General features: G+C 44.6%; 1 long non-coding RNA gene across 1 annotated transcript in view; it reads left to right on the top strand.

Moving 5' to 3' along the window:
* The window catches only part of LOC310703557, a 453,580-nt gene extending 435,820 nt beyond the window's left edge, over positions 1 to 17,760 (top strand). The window contains exon 3 of the long non-coding RNA XR_014524254.1: positions 17,521 to 17,760. This is a non-coding gene — a long non-coding RNA (uncharacterized lncRNA). The remainder of the gene's footprint in view (positions 1 to 17,520) is intronic.
* The last annotated feature ends 2,469 nt before the right edge of the window (positions 17,761 to 20,229 follow it).

The following is a 20,229-nucleotide window of genomic DNA, read 5'->3' as shown; positions in this document are numbered from 1 at the left end:
GGTGTGTGTGGGTGAGGGAAACTGGACTCAACCTGACAAATCACATTCTCATGTAACATTTTCCCAGCCTGGCTTCAACTCTGGCAGTAAGAAGAGAGCAGTGCCAGAAGTCATGGAATGTGAGAAAGTAAGGCAAAAGGCACTTTCCATCATATGTGGTGGAAATGTAAGGTAGTAAAAGAACTTTGAGAAATGATATATAATGAGTTGGAAAAAATGTTTAAAATAACTTTTTCTAAAAAACCCAAAGCCTTTCTTTTTGGAATTCTAGGTGCCAAAATCCCAAGGGAGCAGAAAAGACTATTTATGTATGCGACCATGGCTGCGCGGATGTTATTGGCCCAGAGATGGAAAGAAGATAAAGTCCCTACAGAGAAGAATGGCAGATTAAGTTGATGGATTATGCCGAAATAGCTAAAATGACCAGAAGAATCAGAAATTAGCAAGACCAAAATTTTAATAAGGAATGGGGGAAATTTATAATCTATCTTAAAAACCATTGCAAATAGCTAAAATTGTTAGTAGGGTTGGAATATCACTAGTAGTTTAAGGATGAATTTTGGACATAATGGAGATATAATAGATTTGGATTATCATAAAAGATGCAGGAGGAAATGATTAATAATAGGACCCACAAAGGGGAGGAGGGAAGTCCAGGAGATTCTTTGGAATCTTATTTTTATGTTGTATGTTGGCGCTGTGGGTTAAACCACAAAGCCTAGGACTTGCCGATCAGAAGGTTGGCGGTTCGAATCCCCGTGACGGGGTGAGCTCCTGTTGCTCGGTCCCTGCTCCTGCCAACCTAGCAGTTCGAAAGCACGTCAAAGTGCAAGTAGATAAATAGTTACCGCTCTGACGCGAAGGTAAACGGCTTTTCCGTGTGCTGCTTTGGTTCGCCAGAAGTAGCTTAGTCATGCTAGCCACATGACCCAGAAGTTGTACGCTGGCTCCCTCAGCCAATAAAGCGAGATGAGCGCCGCAACCCCAGAGTCGGTCACGACTGGATCGGATGGTCAGGGGTCCCTTTACCTTTACCTTATGTTGGATATGTGATTGTAAAACTTTAATCTGAAAACCAAATAAATAGATAATGTTTTGGGAACTGAAGCCATAGTTTGGGTTCTAGAGTAGGTTTGGCATGAACCATGGTTTGGTGAGGTAGCCGAAGGCCCTGGGCTTTCTCTCGCACTGTATCCCTTCATGCATGCCTGAGGCGAGGAATCCCAAGTATTTGGTAAATTATTATTTTAAAACAGAATGGAGCAGAGAGGAAAATATGTGAGTGGTAGTCATGATTCATGATTTTATAATCAAAACATAATTATGGACAGGGGAGGCAGAATACATGGAAGATAACACCTCTGATATGTAAAGAAGAAATAGAATTTTGTCAAGGCCTTTGTATAATTCCTTTCATTTTAAATAGCTCCGTTGTTTGTTGTTGCACAAATTTGTAGCCAAAGACCTACCATAGAATGAATATATTTATACTGTCAATTTATTTAAAAAGCTTCTAATAACCATAGGGGCCAATTTGTTTGGCATGCTTGCTATTCTTTTCCGGGAATGCTAAAGCTAGCGATAGGTGCTCTTTTCCTGTTGCAACAATGCCACTTAAAAGGCAATTTGAGACATGAATAAAAATCAATGTTTAACCCAGAAATATGTTTTAGTTAATCATCACTTAGAACGGCTAGTGAGCAGACTCTTCTCTCACACAGCTGAACCTGAACTAAGCATGAACTTCCAGTAGGTTTAAATACAAAACTCAGGGCTCGTTCAAGCATTCTCAAGGATGTACTGGAATTTTTATATCCCTAAGGATGTTGAGAGAGAATCAGACTAAAACATGTTTACTTTACCTCCCAAGTAATTATGAGCAGATTACAGCTTTTTTTTGGACAATGGGATTGTCTTAGTAAATAAGAAGATTGAGCAGCTGCAATATATTTTGATTTCAATGAGTTCCACAAGACATTTCCATTAGTAAGTTGAGAAACATGCATTGCAATGCACTGTGAGCTGAACCTCAAATCCAGACAGCAGTAATGGATCAAGCTGGAATAATGTTGTGAAATAATGTTCTATTATAATTTTGTTCAAGTACTGTCCAATAATCTACCTGATGATGTGGTGAAGATACAGGAAGTATGCTTGCTGACTTTGGAAATGATATAAAGCCAAAAAGAACTGGGAAGGTTATAAAGCAGCAATGAAGGATCTATGATCCTCCAGCCAGTATAGAAAATAATCAGGGCTGATAGGGGTTGCAGTCTAGCAAGCATTTGGGAGGGTTGCAGATTTGCTATCACTACTCTAGAGGACACGATTAAAATACAAAATGAACCTGTTAACTTGCAGCACTTTTGTTGTTTAGTCATTTAGTCGTGTCCGACTCTTCGTGACCCCATGGACCAGAGTACACCAGCCACTTCTGTCTTCCACTGCCTCCTGCAGTTTGGTCAAACTCATGCTGGTAGTTTCGAGAACACTGTCCAACCATCTCGTCCTCTGTCCTCCCCTTCTCCTTGTCCTCCCCTATCTTTCCCAACATAAAGGTCTTTTCCAGGGAGTCTTCTCTTCTCATGAGGTGGCCAAAGTATTGGAACCTCAGCTTCAGGATCTGTCCTTCCAGTGAGCACTCAGGGCTGATTTCCTTAAGAACGGAGAGGTTTGATCTTCTTGCAGTCCATGGGACTCTCAAGAGTCTCCTCCAGCACCATAATTCAAAAGCATCAATTCTTCGGCGATCAGCCTTCTTTATGGTCCAGCTCCCACTTCCATACATCACTACTGGGAAAACCATAGCTTTAACTATACGGACCTTTGTTGGCAAGGTGATGTCTCTGCTTTTTAAGATGCTGTCTAGGTTCATGGATCACTGCCTTGCCATGGTGAAGGGGCTTGAATAACTCAGAGAAGCTATGAGCTATGCCGTGCAGGGCCACCCAAGATGAACAGGTCATAGTGGAGAGTTTTGACCAAACGTGATCCACCTGGAGCAGGAACCAGCAAGCCACTCCAGTATCCCTGCCAAGAAAATTTCATGGACAAAGACAACTTGCAGCACTAGATAATAATTAATAAAATACTGATCCATAAGGTCAAATAGTAATACTTCCAATGGTCACTTACACAATTACTACTACTGATTGGCATCCCTCTGTCTTGGGAGACAATGGGGGAGTGCACCTTTGGGGTGACGTCAAACTGTGTTGTTGTTTTTAATTTTTTATTTAATTTATGATTTCCAATTTTATATATTTCAATCATTTTAAAATCATTTTAAGGTTTCAAAACTTGACTTCCTCCCCCCTCTTTCTGCAGTTCCTTAAATTTATTTTTAATATTTTCTGCATATCCACATTAACTTAATTTGCTCATTTATTCATCTACTTTAAATATATACTCTTCTGAAACTGCAGGTTATTACAATAATCCTGCCAATGTTCTTATCTGTTTACAGTTTGTTTGTAAATATTCAACAAACCATTTCTATTCTTTTATTAAAAAAAGTTTCTCCTCTTGATTTCTTACTCTCCTGGTAAATTCCGCCATTTCTGCATATTCCATACGTTTTTGTATCCATTCTTCCTTTGCTGGGACTTCTGCTTCTTTCCATTTTTGGGTAAGTAACATTCTTGCCACTGTACTTGCATACACGAATAAATTTCTATCCATTTCGGGTAGTTCTGTCCCCATAATTCCCAAATAATGTCCCTATAATGCCCTGTGTTATTATTCATCATTCATATTATTATCAGCACCAGAATGAGATAATAATGGCCAATCTCTCTCCTTCAGGTAGACAACATCAGCACGAGGACACAATGACCAGTCTCTCTCCTTCATTGGCCACCATCAACATGAGGTCACAATGGCCAGTCTCTTTCTCTCTCTCTCCTTCAGGGAGGCAACATCCTCTTGAGGTCACAATGGCCAGGAGAGGATAGGGAAAAACCAGATCACAGCAGGCTGTGTGTGCAGATGGTAGATGCAAGTATAGCCTGGTACCCCAGATTCAATGGTGAGCCTTCAAAGTCCAGTAGCCATCGCAGGTTGAGGGCAGAGTAGAGAGAAGAGATGGACTAGGCAGCAACTGATGGGCAAAGCAGCAGTAGAACAGCCAAGAGGAGACTACAGAAGAAGAGAGGAAGGATAGGAGGAAGCACCCAGCACTTGGAGAGGAAGAGAGAAGGTAATTTGGACAGGAGTAGCAATGCTCACCTGTACTTGTCCCTGTGACAGTCACCCGGAGTCATAAGGCAACTCATGAACCTCAACCCCAAACAATGAAAATTAAAATAAAAAAATTCCTTCCAGTAGCACCTTAAAGACCAACTAAGTTAGTTCTTGGTATGAGCTTTCGTGTGCATGCACACTTCTTCAGATACACATGAAAATGAAAATTAACTTTCTGGGACACCTGTAGCAATGGAAGGGGAAGGGGTCAGACAGCACTATTAACAAGATGTATCAAGTCAAATCAGAGACTCACAAGTCTGCATATTCCGTATGTTTTTGTATCCATTCTTCTTTTGCTGGACCTTCTTCTTCTTTCCATTTTTGGGCAAGGAACATTCTTGCCCCTGCAGTTGCATACACGAATAAATTTCTATACAGCTTGGGTAGTTCTGTCCCTATAATTCCCAAAAGGAAAGCTGCTGGGTGTGTGTTTTTTTTAACAAACATTATTTTCAGTGCTTTTTTTTTCTAAACAAATGTTTGGGGGTACGCTCATTTTGACTGAAGAAAATCGCCATTTTACAGTTCAAATCAGGGAAAATAAATACAGTAAATGGACAAAAGTATAAATTTCTGCGTACCCCCAGAAAAAAAGCACTGGTTGTTTTAAACATCTTTTTCAATTCATTATACAGTGGTACCTTGGGTTACATACGTTTCAGGTTACATGTGCTTCAGGTTACAGACTCCACTAATCCAGAAATAGTACCTCGGGTCAAGAACTTTGCTTCAGGACGAGAACAGAAATTGTGCGGCGGCTGCACAGCAGCAGCAGGAGGCCCCATTAGCTAAAGTGGTGCTTCAGGTTAAGAACGGACCTCCGGAACGAATTAAGTACGTAACCAGAGGTACCACTGTATATCATTTCACAATAAGCTTTAACCTTACTACAAAACCACCACATATGATAAGGGGTGACGTCAAACTGTTGGAAGGTTGCAGCACCTGTGGCTGTACAGAACAACATGGGAAAGACATGTTTTGTTGCAGCAGTGGCAGATGAAGGTGTCCGGTTGTGTTGCTGCAGATGTACCATGGTGTTTTCTCTCTCTGCACTTCCCCTGGCGGTCATTCCTCCTCTGGTCACTGCTGTGGATACACAACTGGACTGTTTTTCTCCAGGCTCCGTGGTTGCCTGCAAGGGATTCCCACAAGACCACAACAGTTACTGACACATTGCAAAGATATAAAATGGAGAAAATTAGACTACATCTCACCTGTGAAGAAACTAGAACTCCTACAGGAGCACAGTCTAATTTCTTTCAGAAGAATAAAATGACATTGATGGATGGATACTGAAATTCTGTAAAATATGCAGGGATTCACTATATGTAAAATGAACCATGGAAAGAGAAGAAGGGAAGTCACTGATATTTTAAGGATGTAAAAATGAGTACTTTAAATTGTAAAACAGAAAATTTAATAAATATATATATATATGAAGCTACTACTACAAGGCATTGAGGAAGTATGACTGTAGTCACTTAGCTCCAGGGAAACAATGCTGGCTCCATATGAAGGAATCCTCAATATGTTTGCGATCATCTGCACCGCCTGCCCCCTCTTTCTAAAGAGGTTACTCTTGCTTTGACACTACCCATAATAGAAGGTTAAAATGCTCCCAAGGAGAATTTGCTTAGAGGAAAATAGAAAAGCCAGCTAATAAGGGCCTCTGCATAACTGAGTTCAGCTGCATTTCACCCTGAACTGTTGACAAGGTTATTAGTGTACAAAGGTTTCAGCCACAGACCTTGTCCTGTAACTCCAAGGTGGTTCTCATTAATTTTAATTGGCAGAAACATGTGAACATGGCTTGATTCTTCCCAACTTCACTTCAAGCCGTATTGACCCCAGCCCACTGAACCTTTTGGTGCTAGCATCGTCCCGGAGAGCAATCCTAACTGGGACAGGGCCAGCCCTACCATTATGAAGCCTCAGGCAGATGCCTCGGGCAGCAAATATAGAGTGGCAGGCAGCAGTGGAAAGATGTTGGAGGACAGACTTGTGTGTGCCCTGTTAAAGGTAAAGGACGCCTGCATGGTCCAGGCAAAGGTGACTATAGGGTGCAGCGTTCATCTCGCTTTCAGGCTGAGGGAGTCGGCGTTTGTCCACAGACAGCTTTCTGGGTCATGTGGCCAGCATGACTAAACTGCTTCTGGTGCAACAGGACACCGTGACGGAAGCCAGAGTGCACGGAAACACCATTTACCTTCCTGCCACAGCAGTACCTATTTATCTACTTGTACTGGCATGCTCTTGAACTGCTAGGTTGGCAGAAGCTGGGACAGAGCAATGAGAGGTCACCCCGTCATGTGGATTCGAACTGTTGAACTTCCGATCGGCAAGCCCAAGAGGGTGGTGCTGTGGTGGAAGATGCCATCTTATCAACAGTGTTGAAAAAAGCTTATTATCATCCTCCCGGCCACTTTTACTGTGGAAGGCTGGTGATACTGTTTTTGAGCAGGAGCCATGGTGGCTTCCCATTTCAATTTACCCAAAATGTGCTGGAGGAGACTCTTGAGAGTCCCATGGACTGCAAGAAGATCAAACGCATCCATTCTTAAGGAAATCAGCCCTGAGTTGTCACTGGATCCTGAAGCTGAGGCTCCAATACTTTGGCCACCTCATGAGAAGAGAAGACTCCCTTGAAAAGACCCTGATGTTGGGAAAGATGGAGGGCACAAGGAGAAGGGGACGACAGAGGACGAGATGGTTGGACAGTGTTCTCGAAGCTACTAACATGAGTTTGACCAAACTGCAGGAGGCAGTGGAAGACAGGAGTGCCTGGCGTGCTCTGGTCCACGGGGTCACGAAGAGTCGGTCATGACTAAACGACTAAACAACAACAACAACATAGATTGTGGCAGAATATATATGTGTGTGTGGCCACATTGTGTGTCTGTGTGTGAAGAGGTGGATTTAGGGGAGTACAACTGGTTCACCCACACTGGCCACTAAGCTGAGAGGGCACATCGACAATGATTTAGACCGAAGGTAAGAGGCATGGGGCTGCTGAAATTTGAAAGCCCAAGGTCTGCCTTTGAGGGCACTATGCCAAGGGTCAACCTACTCGGGATCCAGTGTTGCACTGGGGATCACCTGCGTTGTGGCATTTGCCGGCACCTGGGGCACACCTGCTCACTAGGTGGGAGCGGGGCACAGTGGGTTCACATACCCAGTTGCACCAGCTTAGCCGTCACCGCTGGAGCCAAGCAGGGCTGTGCTGTGCCACCTGCCCACCCATGCAGGAGGAGCCAGATGCTCCCAGCTGGCTGACCTGGCCCTTGGTGGGCAAATCCCCCTGACGCTGGCCAAGCAGCCATTCAGTGAGGGGGCCGGGGATGTGGCAGCAAGGCCAGGCCAGGCTCTGGGGTGCAGAGATCCCTGATGGTAGGCAGAGTGGGATGGGGATCCTTGCCTGGTTCATGCCCCCTTCAAATTGTGTACCCGGGGCTATGGGCCCCCGTGCCACTCCCACTATGCCCCCGCTGGGTTACAGGATTGCAGCCTAAGAGGCTGAGTTGGCTATAGACATTCAACAAGAATGACAGTGAACATTACTGGTTTTACAACATTGGCCCGAATATAAGCTACACGCTTTTTTTTCCAAATTCCGACTATGAAAAGTTAAAGTGTGGCTTATATTTGGAGCTGAGCACTGGCACCGGCTTTGGGAGAGGGGTCACTGAGCGCCAGCCACCCCTGTCCACTGTTCAGGGTGGGAGGTGGGCCGCACCCGCAAATAAGCCTTGAATTTTAAAGGTGTGGCTTATAGTCAAGCCAATACGGTACTATGTAAACTACAGTGGTACCTCAAGTTAAGAACTTAATTCATTCCAGAGGTCCGTTCTTAACCTGAAACTGTCTAACCTGAAGCACCACTTTAGCTAATGGGGCCTCCTGCTGCTGCCGCGCCACCGGAGCACGATTTCTGTTCTCATCCTGAAGCAAAGTTCTTAACCTGAGGTACTATTTCTGGGTTAGTGGAGTCTGTAACCTGAAGCGTCTGTAACCCGAGGTACCACTGTATTCAGATTGAGGCAATATTCACATAGTGCCCTTAACCACACGCCCTTTCCCATGCTAAGACAAAGCATGGGCCAGTAACAAATGGATCAGTGAGCAAGCTCACACTGATGTAAAACACACCAGGATGTGCACGCTTTAAACTGTACACCGCACTCATAATACGATCTTTCTCAGGGGCACGGCGAGAAAAATCCAAACACACGCACACATTGGTACGCAAAGGCAGGGCTGTTTGCTTAAAATAAATATTTGCTAGAATAAAATAAGTGCCGTTCCTGCTTGCTGGAAACGTTGCTGAAGAGATCGGCTAAAAGTTGCAAAGCGGGAAGCTGACATGTGTTTTGTTTTGCTTTCGATGCCAAAAAACAAATCTGTAGCAGACACCCAACCCCAGCAAAGGAACAGGAGGATGGAAATGTGTTGAGTTTTTTTGAAGCCTGCGGCACGGAACCCCCCAAAGCTCTGTTAGAAACAAAGTCCGAAACTAGCTTCTGATGTAAGAAAATTCACAGGAGTTGCTTCTCTCATCCCCCACCCCGCCCCGCCCCACCCCGCTCTGTCTCTATTCTTTATGTGGGTGGCAGATGTCATTGATGATGAAAAGTGCACTCTCCACAGCAGGACAGCAATCCAAAGTGCCTGGAAAGTTTATAGCTGCTCTAATAGCTCCCGGTCTTTCACGGAAGACTAGTTCGGTCAGCATCTGTGGGGGCTGAGGCTTGCTGCCTTCAAATAGGGGGCAGGCAGGACCTCTCCAGGCCCCAACAAGTGATGCCACTTGGCCGTCAGGAGAATTTGATTTATTATCTGAGAAGCTTCCCATCCATCTGCATAGGAACTTCATTGAAGCAGCTCCCCTATTGGGAAACCGAGATAGCCCCCCACCCAGCTCCAATTATTTCCTGCTTATTGCTGGGAGCCTGGAGAGTTTTGTTTGTGGGGGGCTTCGGTTGTCGGGGGACTGTGTACAAGGGAGTCCCTTCCTATGCTGTGGAGTGTTGCTGTTGTTCCAAGCTCATAAATTGCGAGCATTTTCACAAGTTTTTGCTAATTAATGCCACCGCAGTGGAAATGAGAGCTGGGCTGCAAACAAGCTGTGGCAAGTGGGATTTTTATTGCTAGTGGCAAAGTATAGGGAATAATTACCAGGGCCCACAGAGATCTCTTGATTGCAAGCATCTGCATATGTAATGGACGGGCTGAAAAATCCCCGAGAGAAATGGATCGGGATTTGCACCTTAGGGCACATTTATGTTGTCAGCTCCACCTTTCAAACTGCAGGCGGACAAATGTGGGAAAATATTTTCTGAAACGCTAGACACGCTGTTGACTAATCCTGGGCTAGGGAAATTTGCCCTGCTTTGCTACATACTGTCCGGCCGCCAAGACTTGCAAGTGAAATATTTGGGTATCACGTTGAGACTTGATCTCACAGAGAGGCTTCTGTCCTGTGCGGATTTCCTCCTTGCGATGGCTTTGGATATAAAATAAAATAAAAATGGAGGGTGCAAATGCAGGGAGGGAGGCAAGGGTAGGAAGAAGGAAAACATGAAACAATTCATGTCGGTGAGCAAAAATGAATAAACAAATATCCCTGCTGCAGACATGTTTAAATGGGTGGGTTGGCACCAGCTATGGTTGGGGAAAACTGTCCCTTTAGCCAATCCTAAAGTACGTCAGGTAAAAGGCGTTGGATCCAGCCTGACATTCAAGGCAAATATCTGGATTTAAGAGGTAACAGAACAGGTAATTAAAGATATCCAAAGAAAATTGCACTTCTTACAAGCAGTATCTGCTGGTGGCTTATTGCATGCAGAAACAAGCTTATTTTAAAAGGAAGGTAAACACATTTTGAGGCTGAAAATTAAAACGCATTTACTCTGCAGAGTCCTCAAAAAATATATCAGCTGCAGGCAGATTGTTTTCAGACTTATCTCTGATTTAGCAGGTTCAGAGGCATTAGGAGTTTGTGTACACATGCATACAATGAGAGGGTGGCCAAGCCACCGAGAAACTCAACTCACCCTGTTTTAGTCAGATATAGAATCTTCCCACTTAGTTATTTGTTAGCCCATTTTATTTTATTTTAGTTTACTTCTTATTTCTGAAGAAGGCAAGCTGTATAAAAGAGTGAGAATGTATCAGGCTGGCTTTATTGACTGGGGAGGTAGAATCTTCTAGCAGGATTGATCTCAGGAGAAACAGGCTCTGGTAGTTACCATCATAAATGTTTAAAGGTGTCACAAATATTTGACAGAAAATTCTCAAGGCACTTGAGAAAATAAATCAGAAAGGAGAGAACCTGCCTGAGGAGAGCAAAGAGGTGGAGTTTATGGATTTTATTAGGGCTGATTTGAATTGAAAGAACAATATTTACATTTAACTACAGAGTGTCCTGTTCTTAAGCAAAAGAAGGACTATAGGGAATGTTGACCCCAAATAATTCAGTAGATTGAAATATGGAAGAACCCCATACATTTATATTTATAGCCATGTTTTGCATCGGTAAAACAATGAATGGGAAGAACACAAATCTCTTCTTCAGAAATATGATCTAAATTCCAAATAAATAAGGCACTTAAATATAAATGTGTTTGACTGTTTTCTTAATGAGGCTTGCTCGCAGGCCCTGCAGGGTTAATTGAGTGCAAAGATCTTATCTTCGCTGTATTACATTCGCTGAAAAAGAAGGCGAAAACCTGGGCAAGAATTTGAACAAGGCTCGAAAATTCAAGCACTCCACACTGAGCTAACTAGCTTGTGTGGCTCCAGCTCACTGTATGCCTTCAAGCGATGGAGAATTTTAAAAGCCCTAGATTACAGGGCCATTAAAAAAGAGAGACACATTTACATGTGGTCACATGTAGAATTGGCCACAAAGGGATCACTTGCTGCAAGTATCCCGACACAAGCTGAATTAAATGGCACAGCAGGTCCAGTCGAAACACAAGAAAAACATGTCAAACTTCATCTATTATTAGTTGCTACAGGCCCACACTCCAAAACACAAGGACAGCTGGCCATTAAGTTCCCTTTCCCTTTTCCACCGGGTCTTTTAATTGCCTCTTGTCCTGTAGCGCCGTACGCCCTGAAGTCGAATACATTGACATGAGAGGCCTTCCACTCTTCACGGCTCGCTTAGAAGTTTGTGTCTGCAATACTAAAACAAACAGATTGAGTCGCAAAGGAACCATTCAAAACTGGAGATCTTTCTCTGCGAGCAAAAGTTCAAGCGAGGCGCGCGTGATATTTCGGCAAGGGTAGGTTGCTGCAAAGGGTGCGCCATGAATATTCATCCAAACGTCTTCAGTAATGTTCACTTGTTTCAGTGCCGTGTCAACGCCTCAGGCATCGCCAGTTGCTCCTCCAATCATGAAGCCTTTGGACAGTCTTTGGAGTCGGTAGCTTAGCTGTCATAGCTGGCAAAATTCCTCCATTCCAGATGAAAGAGTGAAATTATTTCCTGAATTATTTTCTTCTTGGGATTCTTGTGTCAATGGGATTCTGGCAATGAAACTCTCCCTGTTACTCTTCTCTGCCCTCCATCATCATCATCGTCATTTATTTATACCCCGCCCATCTGGCTGGGTTTCCCCAGCCACTCTGGGCGGCTCCCAGCAGAATATTACTACTACTACTACTAAAGTGATCAAGCATCAAACATTAAAAACTTCCCTAAACAAGGCTGCCTTGTTTTAGATGTCCTCTAAAAGTCAGATAGTTGTTTATTTCCTTGACATCTAATGGGAGGGCATTGAACAGGGTGGGCGCCACTACTGAGAAGGCCTTCTGCCTGGTTCCCTGTAGTTTCACTTCTCGCAGTGAGGAAACCACCAGAAGGCCCTTGGAGCTAGACCTCAGTGTCCAGGCAGAGCGATGGGGGTAGCGACGTTCCTTCAGGTATACTGGGCCGAGGTCGTTTAGGGCTTTAAAGATCAGCACCAACGCTTTGAATTGTGCTCGGAAATGCACTGGGAGCCAATGTAGGCTTTTCAGGACCAGTGTTATATGGTATTGGCGGCCATTCCCAGTCACTAGTCTAGCTGCCGCTAGACAAAGAAGGCCAATGCGAGCAGCCATCTGCCAACCCCCAAATATTCCTGGGCATAGCATGATGTAGCTTCATTCCCCTGCGGCATTCCATCTCAAATTTCAAAGGCAGCACCACTGGGCTGCCAAGTTGCTACTTGAATCCATGACAAGGCTTCTTTTTTTCATGTTTGAAAAGAAAGCCTTCAGTACAGTGGTACCTCAGGTTAAGAACTTAATTCGTTCTGGAGGTCCATTCTTAACCTGAAACTGTTCTTAACCTGAGGTACCACTTAGCCAATGGGGCCTCCCACTGCTGCCATGCCGCCACTGCACAATTTCTGTTCTCATCCTGAAGTAAAGTCCTTAACCCAAGGTATTATTTCTGGGTTAGTGGAGTCTGCAACCTGAAGCGTCTGTAACCCGAGGTACCACTGCATCTTTGTCTTTTAAGGTAAGCCCAACCCCAGCAAAATCTATTTTGATTTCACATGCCGGCCAAAAGCTGTTATTGTTCCCCCTCCTAATGCACTTACATTTTATTATATATAATCAACATTTGCTCCCAAGGCCCCAGGTTCACTATATAACATGGGGTGATGCTAGTGTCAAAGCTGAAAACAAGAGCAACCATGGTGGAAAGCTCTGGTGTGCGAGTCCAATCTGTGACAATGATAGTGGCCAAGAAATCTTATTTTTGCACCATCATTACATCCACACAGAGTCATTCGGTGGAGCTATTCTGAGAAGTTAAAGGCCTATCACCACCAGGAGCCTGGAAAAATTGCTGGAAAAGGAGTCCGTGACCTGCTGTGACAGCTTTGCTAAACACTTGTGGATAAAGTCGCCTACAACTGATCTGACTTGGATACCATGATTATAGCAGGTCCTAGGGAGCAACCTTTGACAGCTGTTGATCCTTTTTGAAATTGTTATTTTCCTTTTCTGTGGCCTGAAGTTGTAGATTGGTTTCTTGGAAGTGGGAGGTCAGCCACACTTCCTCTTGTCCTTTCTGGCTCATTAAAGCGGTCACAGAAGGTTTGGTCCAGTGGGCAAAGTATATGCTCTTTAAAGGAAGGCATAGTTGCTTCAAGGGACGTGGGTGGCGCTGTGGGTTAAACCACAGAGCCTAGGGCTTGCCGATCGGAAGGTCGGCGGTTCGAATCCCTGCAACGGGGTGAGCTCCCTTTGCTCAGTCCCAGCTCCTGCCAACCTAGCAGTTCGAAAGCACGTCAAAGTGCAAGTAGATAAATAGGTACCACTCCGGCGGGAAGGTAAACGGCGTTTCTGTGCGCTGCTTTGGTTCACCAGAAGTGGCTTAGTCATGCTGGCCACATGACCCGGAAGCTGTACTCCGGCTCCCTCGGCCAATAAAGCAAGATGAGCGCCACAACCCCAGAGTCGGCCATTACTGGACCTAATGGTTGGGGTCCCTTTACCTTTACCTTATAGTTCCTTCTATGAATCCTGAAGATGGCTTATGGTGAGACCTTTGTGGCAGGGCAGGGCAATAGAAACTTCTTTCTCTATCCCCACTGTGCTGGATGATTTCCAACCTGTCTAAAATCTTCCATTTGGGAACAAGTTGCTTGAGCATGTAGTGGCCACTCAGCTTCAAGAGTCCTGGGCAAAACAGATGAACTAGACTCATTCCAAACCCTCTTCAGTCCCAATTTTGGGACTTGAGAGTGCTTTGGTCATTCTCGTTCAATGTTAAGGTAGTATTTTGGCCAGTATGCTCAAGTAAAGAAACATTCCACTTGATTTAAAAGCCAGCTGGAGAGTTAAAATAGAACAACAAAAATAAGCTGTATTTTTATCTTATTATATTGAGAATATTTCCAGCCTTTGAAGAATTCCTTTGGCTTCACAAAGCTAGTGGGAGAGAGAGGCATTCACACGGGAACCCGGCACAGCCATTCAATTCCCAGTTCCTTAAGAGAAGGATTATGAAAACACAAGCTCAGGAAATGCCTTAGAACAGGACCAACCTTCTCACTGCATATTAGGGCACTTCCAGACTGTCTGTTTTCGGGTGGCATTTAATCACATACAGTACGGGCAAATTCAGGTTGTGCAATTAAAGTTGGTTTTGAGCTCTTGTGCGAGAAACAAGCCCCCGCCCACAAGCCCCCCAACTTTTATGTGATAAGTAAATGGGTGGGAAAAGGCACTGATGCAACGTCATCTCACCTCCCCGCAAAGAAATCAGAATGAATACCCAATAAGTGGCCGGCATTGTCTAACCTCCCCACAAACATTGTGCAAACGAACCAGGAGGAATGCTAGGAAGACTGCCGAGACCACATAACACTGGTCCTGAAAGACCTACATTGGTATGTTTCCAAGCACAATTCAAAGTGTTGGTGCTGACCTTTAAAGCCCTAAATGGCCTCGGTCCTGTATACCTGAAGGAGCGTCTCCACCCCCATCGTTCAGCCTGAGGGTCCAGCTCTGAGGGCCTTCTGGCAGTTCCCTCACTGCGAGAAGCGAAGTTACAGGGAACGAGGCAGAAGTGGTGCCCGCCCTGTGGAACACCCTCCCATCAGATGTCAAGGAAATAAACAACGATATGACTTTTAGAAGACATCTGAAGGCAGCCCTGTTTAGGGAAGTTTTTAATGTTTGATGTTTTACTGTATTTTTAATATTTTGTTGGAAGCTGTCCAGACTGGTGGGGAAACCCAGCCAGATGGGTGGGGTATAAATCAATCATTGCTGTTGTTGTTGAAGCAATCTTAGTGTTGGGTGATCCCAAACAGAGGTGATCACGTTGATGCAACCAATGGCCACAGTAGAAGCAGCAGCAGCAGCAGCAACATTACACCTGGGTTTAATTCTGTGCTTGGCTGGGTTTGCTTTTGAGCAAGTCATTATCTTTCTGCTAAGATCTGCAAAGAAAGGGATAATGGTTTCCAACAGCTGTTAATATGAGGTTAATAGTTATATGCCGCACAGGGGAGTTGCAGAGACAGGCAGCTGAAAAATAACTGCTAGCAGCAATGTTTTTATTTACCTGTTATAAAATTTAGATCCCACTATTCACCATGTAGATCTAAAAGTAGCTGACAAGAGGAAAATAAATGGTATACAAAATTCAAAACCTCCAGTGAATCATCTGAGAAGCATTCAGGTATGCAAAGCCCTCCTTAAGTAAAACAGTTTGGATCATGTCTCTGAAACTCAGTAGAGGTGGTGTCCACCTAATTCTTGCAGGAGAAAATTCCACAGAGCTGGGCCCACATCGAAAGCATGACTTCTTGTTGACATGAGTCCTTTTTTAAAAAATGTATTTTTTTGTATTTTCTATTTTACATAAACAAATTAATTAAATACATAAACATATAATCCCTTCTGACTTCCCTCCCCCCATTGTGGATCTTAATGTAATGATTTCCCCCTCAACATCTCTGTCATAACTCTATTTTTATAAATCCTTTGTCAATCTATAGTTTCAATTTTTACTGCAAGTTTTCTGTCAATGTAATTGACATTGTATGTACCAGTAATTGTTTACAATTGCTTCTCAAATAAATTAGAAACTTTCCCCATTATTTATTAAAGACCTACTCTTCCTGGTTTCTAATTCTTCCTGTATGTTTTGCCATCTCAGCATAGTTCAGCAATTTTGTCTGCTCCTCTTCTTTGGTTGGAATTGTGTCGTTTTCCATTTCTGGGCTTAGAGAGTCCGCACAGCCTTGGTCGCGTACATAAATAGTTTCATCAGGTCCTTCAGGATCTCTGGTCCTATAATGCCTAAAAGAAAAGCTTCTTGGTTCTCTTGTTGACACGAGTCCTGCTTCTGGACCATAGCAAACCACTAACAGTGCTTCCTCTGATGATCTCGGTGAACGAATTGGCTTCTACAAGATATGGCGTTCCTTAAGGTATAGTGATTCACTATTGTACGCTAGAAGGAAAACTGATCCTAAACCTCTGCTGCTGCTGCCTTGCAGCTGTGCTCATTTGTGAGAAAGTCTTCAGAAGTAAACCCTGAGGAAGAATCCCTACCCACTGCCTTGCCGCTGAAGAAAAGGCTAAGGAGATGGATGGACTTTTTGGAGCTGGCTGACCTGACTGGAAGAATCTGTGAACAGAAAGAGGAGGAGTATCAAGAAGAATGGAAGAAATTCAAGGACTATTTAGTTAAGTATTCTAAGATAACATAAGAAGAACTACTTATAAGTACCAAATTGGCCTAGGAGTTAAATATGTTAAATTGTATAACATTATGGATAGAAGATAATATGAAAAAATTGAAAGATGTTAACTAAGTTAATCTATTCGAAAGTAGTATTGGAAAACTGCTACAATGAGCTACATGGAAACTCAGCCAGGGGGACTCGAGGAAGTCATCCAAAAATGATAACAAAATTGGGATTTTGACAGTTAGGATATATGTTTGTCTTTTTTATATTGTTATGCTTTGTTTTTATGTTAAAAAAAACTGAAAAAAGAAGAAGAAGAAAGGGCTAAGGAGTAAACCCTACACAAATCAGGAGCAGGGTCCCTAAGGTGGCTGAATGGTGCCTTGAAGCCTCCTTCCAGCAACTCCTGCAGCCAAAGTGGTGCCAAGCATATTGCTCTGCCTTCCTTTGGACCACATCAGTGAGGCTGAGGGAGGTGTTTTGTCATCTGGGCAGCCCAAGACCCCCATATGCACTGCCCAGGCAGAGAGGTCACTTCACTGTTGCCACTGCTTCCACCACCACTCCTGGTCTATGTGACATTAACATATGAGAGTGCTGGAGGTGAAATAGTTAATCAGGTTACCCAATCAGAACCCAGGGGGGTGGAGTCAGAGGGACTATAAAACCAGCTCTGGGAGGGACAAAGGGGGGAGTTTGTTGGGAGTTGGGTGGTTGGTTGGAGTGGGAGTGAATTGGGATAGAGTCTGTGGGTAGGTTGAGTTAGTGTATAGAAATAAGCTGAGTCAGGAACAGTTAGGAGCTAGGAAGACAAGTAAATACAGTGGTAGCTCAGGTTACATATGCTTCAGGTTACATACGCTTCAGGTTACAGACTCCGCTAACCCAGAAATAATGCTTCAGGTTAAGAACTTTGCTTCAGGATGAGAACAGAAATCATGCTCCGGCGGCGCAGCGGCAGCAGCAGCAGCAGCAGCAGAAGGCCCCATTAGCTAAAGTGGTGCTTCAGGTTAAGAACAGTTTCAGGTTAAGTACAGACCTCTGGAACGAATTAAGTACTTAACCTGAGGTACCACTGTATCTGAGAGGTGGTTTAGTGAGTGAGAGCAGGTAGCGGAAGTTATAGGTCTGGATAGGCATCCCATGATTATAATTGACCAATACCGTTTATGAAACCACACGCTTGTTAAACTGCAATAAATAAACAGAAGTTTATGTTCCAATTTAACCCTGACTGGACTCAGTATTGTCCCAGGTAGGGCCTGGGTGGTGGCAGCGAGAAATAAAGTGGTGCCACAGGGATCAATGGACAGTGAATCAATAGACGTCTGTGGCAGCGAGAAATAAAGTGGTGCCATGGGGATCAATAGACGTCCAGGATCCTGTGTGATTGCCACAGTCATGTTTGCTTGGGAAGCTCTCCTCCAGTTCCAAAAGAGGCTTGCCACAAGGCAAGGTGAGCTGCTGTTCAAGAAGCATCATCCCTAAATCTCTGTGGGTAGATGTGCCAAACTCTTTGTTGCGGCACCTTGGACCCCAGTCTTAAGGTGAGCAACCATTTTACGGGACCGAAACCTATGGACCACTTTCCTTTCCCTTGTATATTTCTTGTCAAACTGCCCAGTCAGAGAATAACCTGATGCACACAGGCTCGTATTACAGGCTGCTTCCCTGAATTTCCAGGGCTTTTTTTATTTGCAAAAGCAAGCAATTGGGTATCAGGACAAGCAGTGCCTTTCTATGCGCATGGCAACATTCATGCACAGCAATGTTCTGGTGATGGGCTGTGTTGGTTTGTGAGGGGGAGGAATTGGGGGGGGGGAATAGACAAGACACATGTAGAGGATTTTGTTTTGCAGGAGGGGAAGGGATGTGGTGAAGGACTGGACTTCCTCTAAGCCTGTACTCTGATAAGGAACAGTGTGCAGGCAGCATTCTGCCCCATTGCTTAGTCAGCATAAAACACACTCTTGCTTGATTCTAGCCAACAAGAGCGCAAGAACTAGGATGACTGACAGGCATCTGACACTTTGAGCCAAGGGATATTCATTGAATTTGATGCAAGTCATCTGATAAAATAACTTATAAACCTATTATCATACTCATACATAGGGTTTTTTTTATGCCGTTTGACATACAACATTCCCCTCAGTTTACCCTTTGCCTTTCCTGGCCTCGATATTTTTATTACGCAGGCCCAGATGGGCAGTTAGGAGAAGGATTAATGTGGCTTGCATGAGAACCAGCAGCCAAGCTCTGTCTGAGGTCTTGACTGGCGGTACCAGCATCTGCCTTGGAGAAACACATTTAGAATTAAACACATGTTTAATTCCCCCACCCTTCATCATATGAGAGAGAGAGAGAGAGAGAGAGAGAGAGAGAGCGCGAGCGCGCAATGACATTTTAAACCCAAAGGATCCTGCATTCTATAAGCCATGGGTAGGCAAACTAAGGCCAGATGGCCGGATTCAGCCCAATCGCCTTCTAAATCCAGCCCGTGGACAGTCCAGGAATCAGTGTGTTTTTACATGAGTAGAATGCGCCCTTTTATTTAAAATGCATCTCTAGCTTATTTGTGGGGCCTACCTGGCATTTTTACACAAGTAGAATGTGTGCTTTTATTTCAAATGCATCTCTGGGTTATTTGTGGGGCATAGGAATTCGTTCATTATTATTTTTTTCAAAATATAGTCCGGCCCTCCCACAAGGTCTGAGGGACAGTGGACTGAAAGAGTTTGCTGACCCCTGGATAAGCAATACATTGTGAATTTTCTGCAATTCTCGCACCTTGAGCCAAGATGGTTAGAGATCCTTGAGCTCTGGGAACTACTACTATTACAAACAAGTATTTCATCAATGTCTGGAAGAATGCTGTGCCTCGCATACCCTCTGAGGTATTTACTATTGCTGTTTTTAAACAGTCCCAAGATTCTCCTACCCCTGTTACCATCAGAGAAATGTTGGAGGGGAACTGCGAGAAGTGAGGTTACAGGGAACCAGGCAGAGGGCCTTCTTGGTAGTGGCAAGAGGCTCAGTTGATGTACTGCTCCCCTCTTCAAAATCATCCTCATCCCTCAACATTGAAAGCAAGTAATTCAGAGGAAAAGGCCCTAGGCTAGCTTTCTTCCTGACATGCTTGCACAGGAATGATTTTTTGTTTGTCTATTGTGCTGGTCCCGGGGGCGGAGGGGATTTACCGCGCAGCGTGGTCTAAGTCCGGTCCTAGGTCATTAGTAAGGAGGCTGTCCATCAGGGGTGAAGTGAGGTCCAAAGCAAGGAGTCAGGCGTGGTCAGGAACTCAGGAGAGCAGGTCAGGGTGCCGGCAGGAACAGGATACCAATGTTGTTGCTCCCGCAACCTGGGTCTGGGCTGACTGACCTTTATCTCCTCTGAGGCACAGGTGACCCGCCTCTCCTGGCCTTAAGGCGAGCACTCCTCCTGTGAGAACTTAGTTCCCTCCGCCTCTCTGCCCTGAGCCTCTGCAGCTCCGGAGAGGCTGGAGGGTTACTGGACCCAGAGGCACCCTCACCTTCCCCTGACAGGGCTGAGAGAGGAGCACCTGCAGGCAGTGGGTCCTTGATCACCTCCGGAGCCAGAGCGGATTCAGCTGGTGTCTGCTCCTGAGGATCTGGCACTGGTGAGGGCCCTTCAGGTTCAAGCCCCAGCCCCGGCTCAGCCGGTCCTGGAGGCGGGGACTCCTGTGCAGGCTGGGATTCCTCCGGTTCAGCCTCTGAATCAGATTCCCAGGCCATCACTTCCATATATTTTTTCTTATGGA

The sequence above is a fragment of the Podarcis liolepis genome (assembly GCF_965112155.1).
Source record: "Podarcis liolepis genome assembly, chromosome: 3".
NCBI classification, from domain to species: domain Eukaryota; kingdom Metazoa; phylum Chordata; class Lepidosauria; order Squamata; family Lacertidae; genus Podarcis; species Podarcis liolepis.
This window is presented reverse-complemented; position numbering and strand designations above follow the sequence as displayed.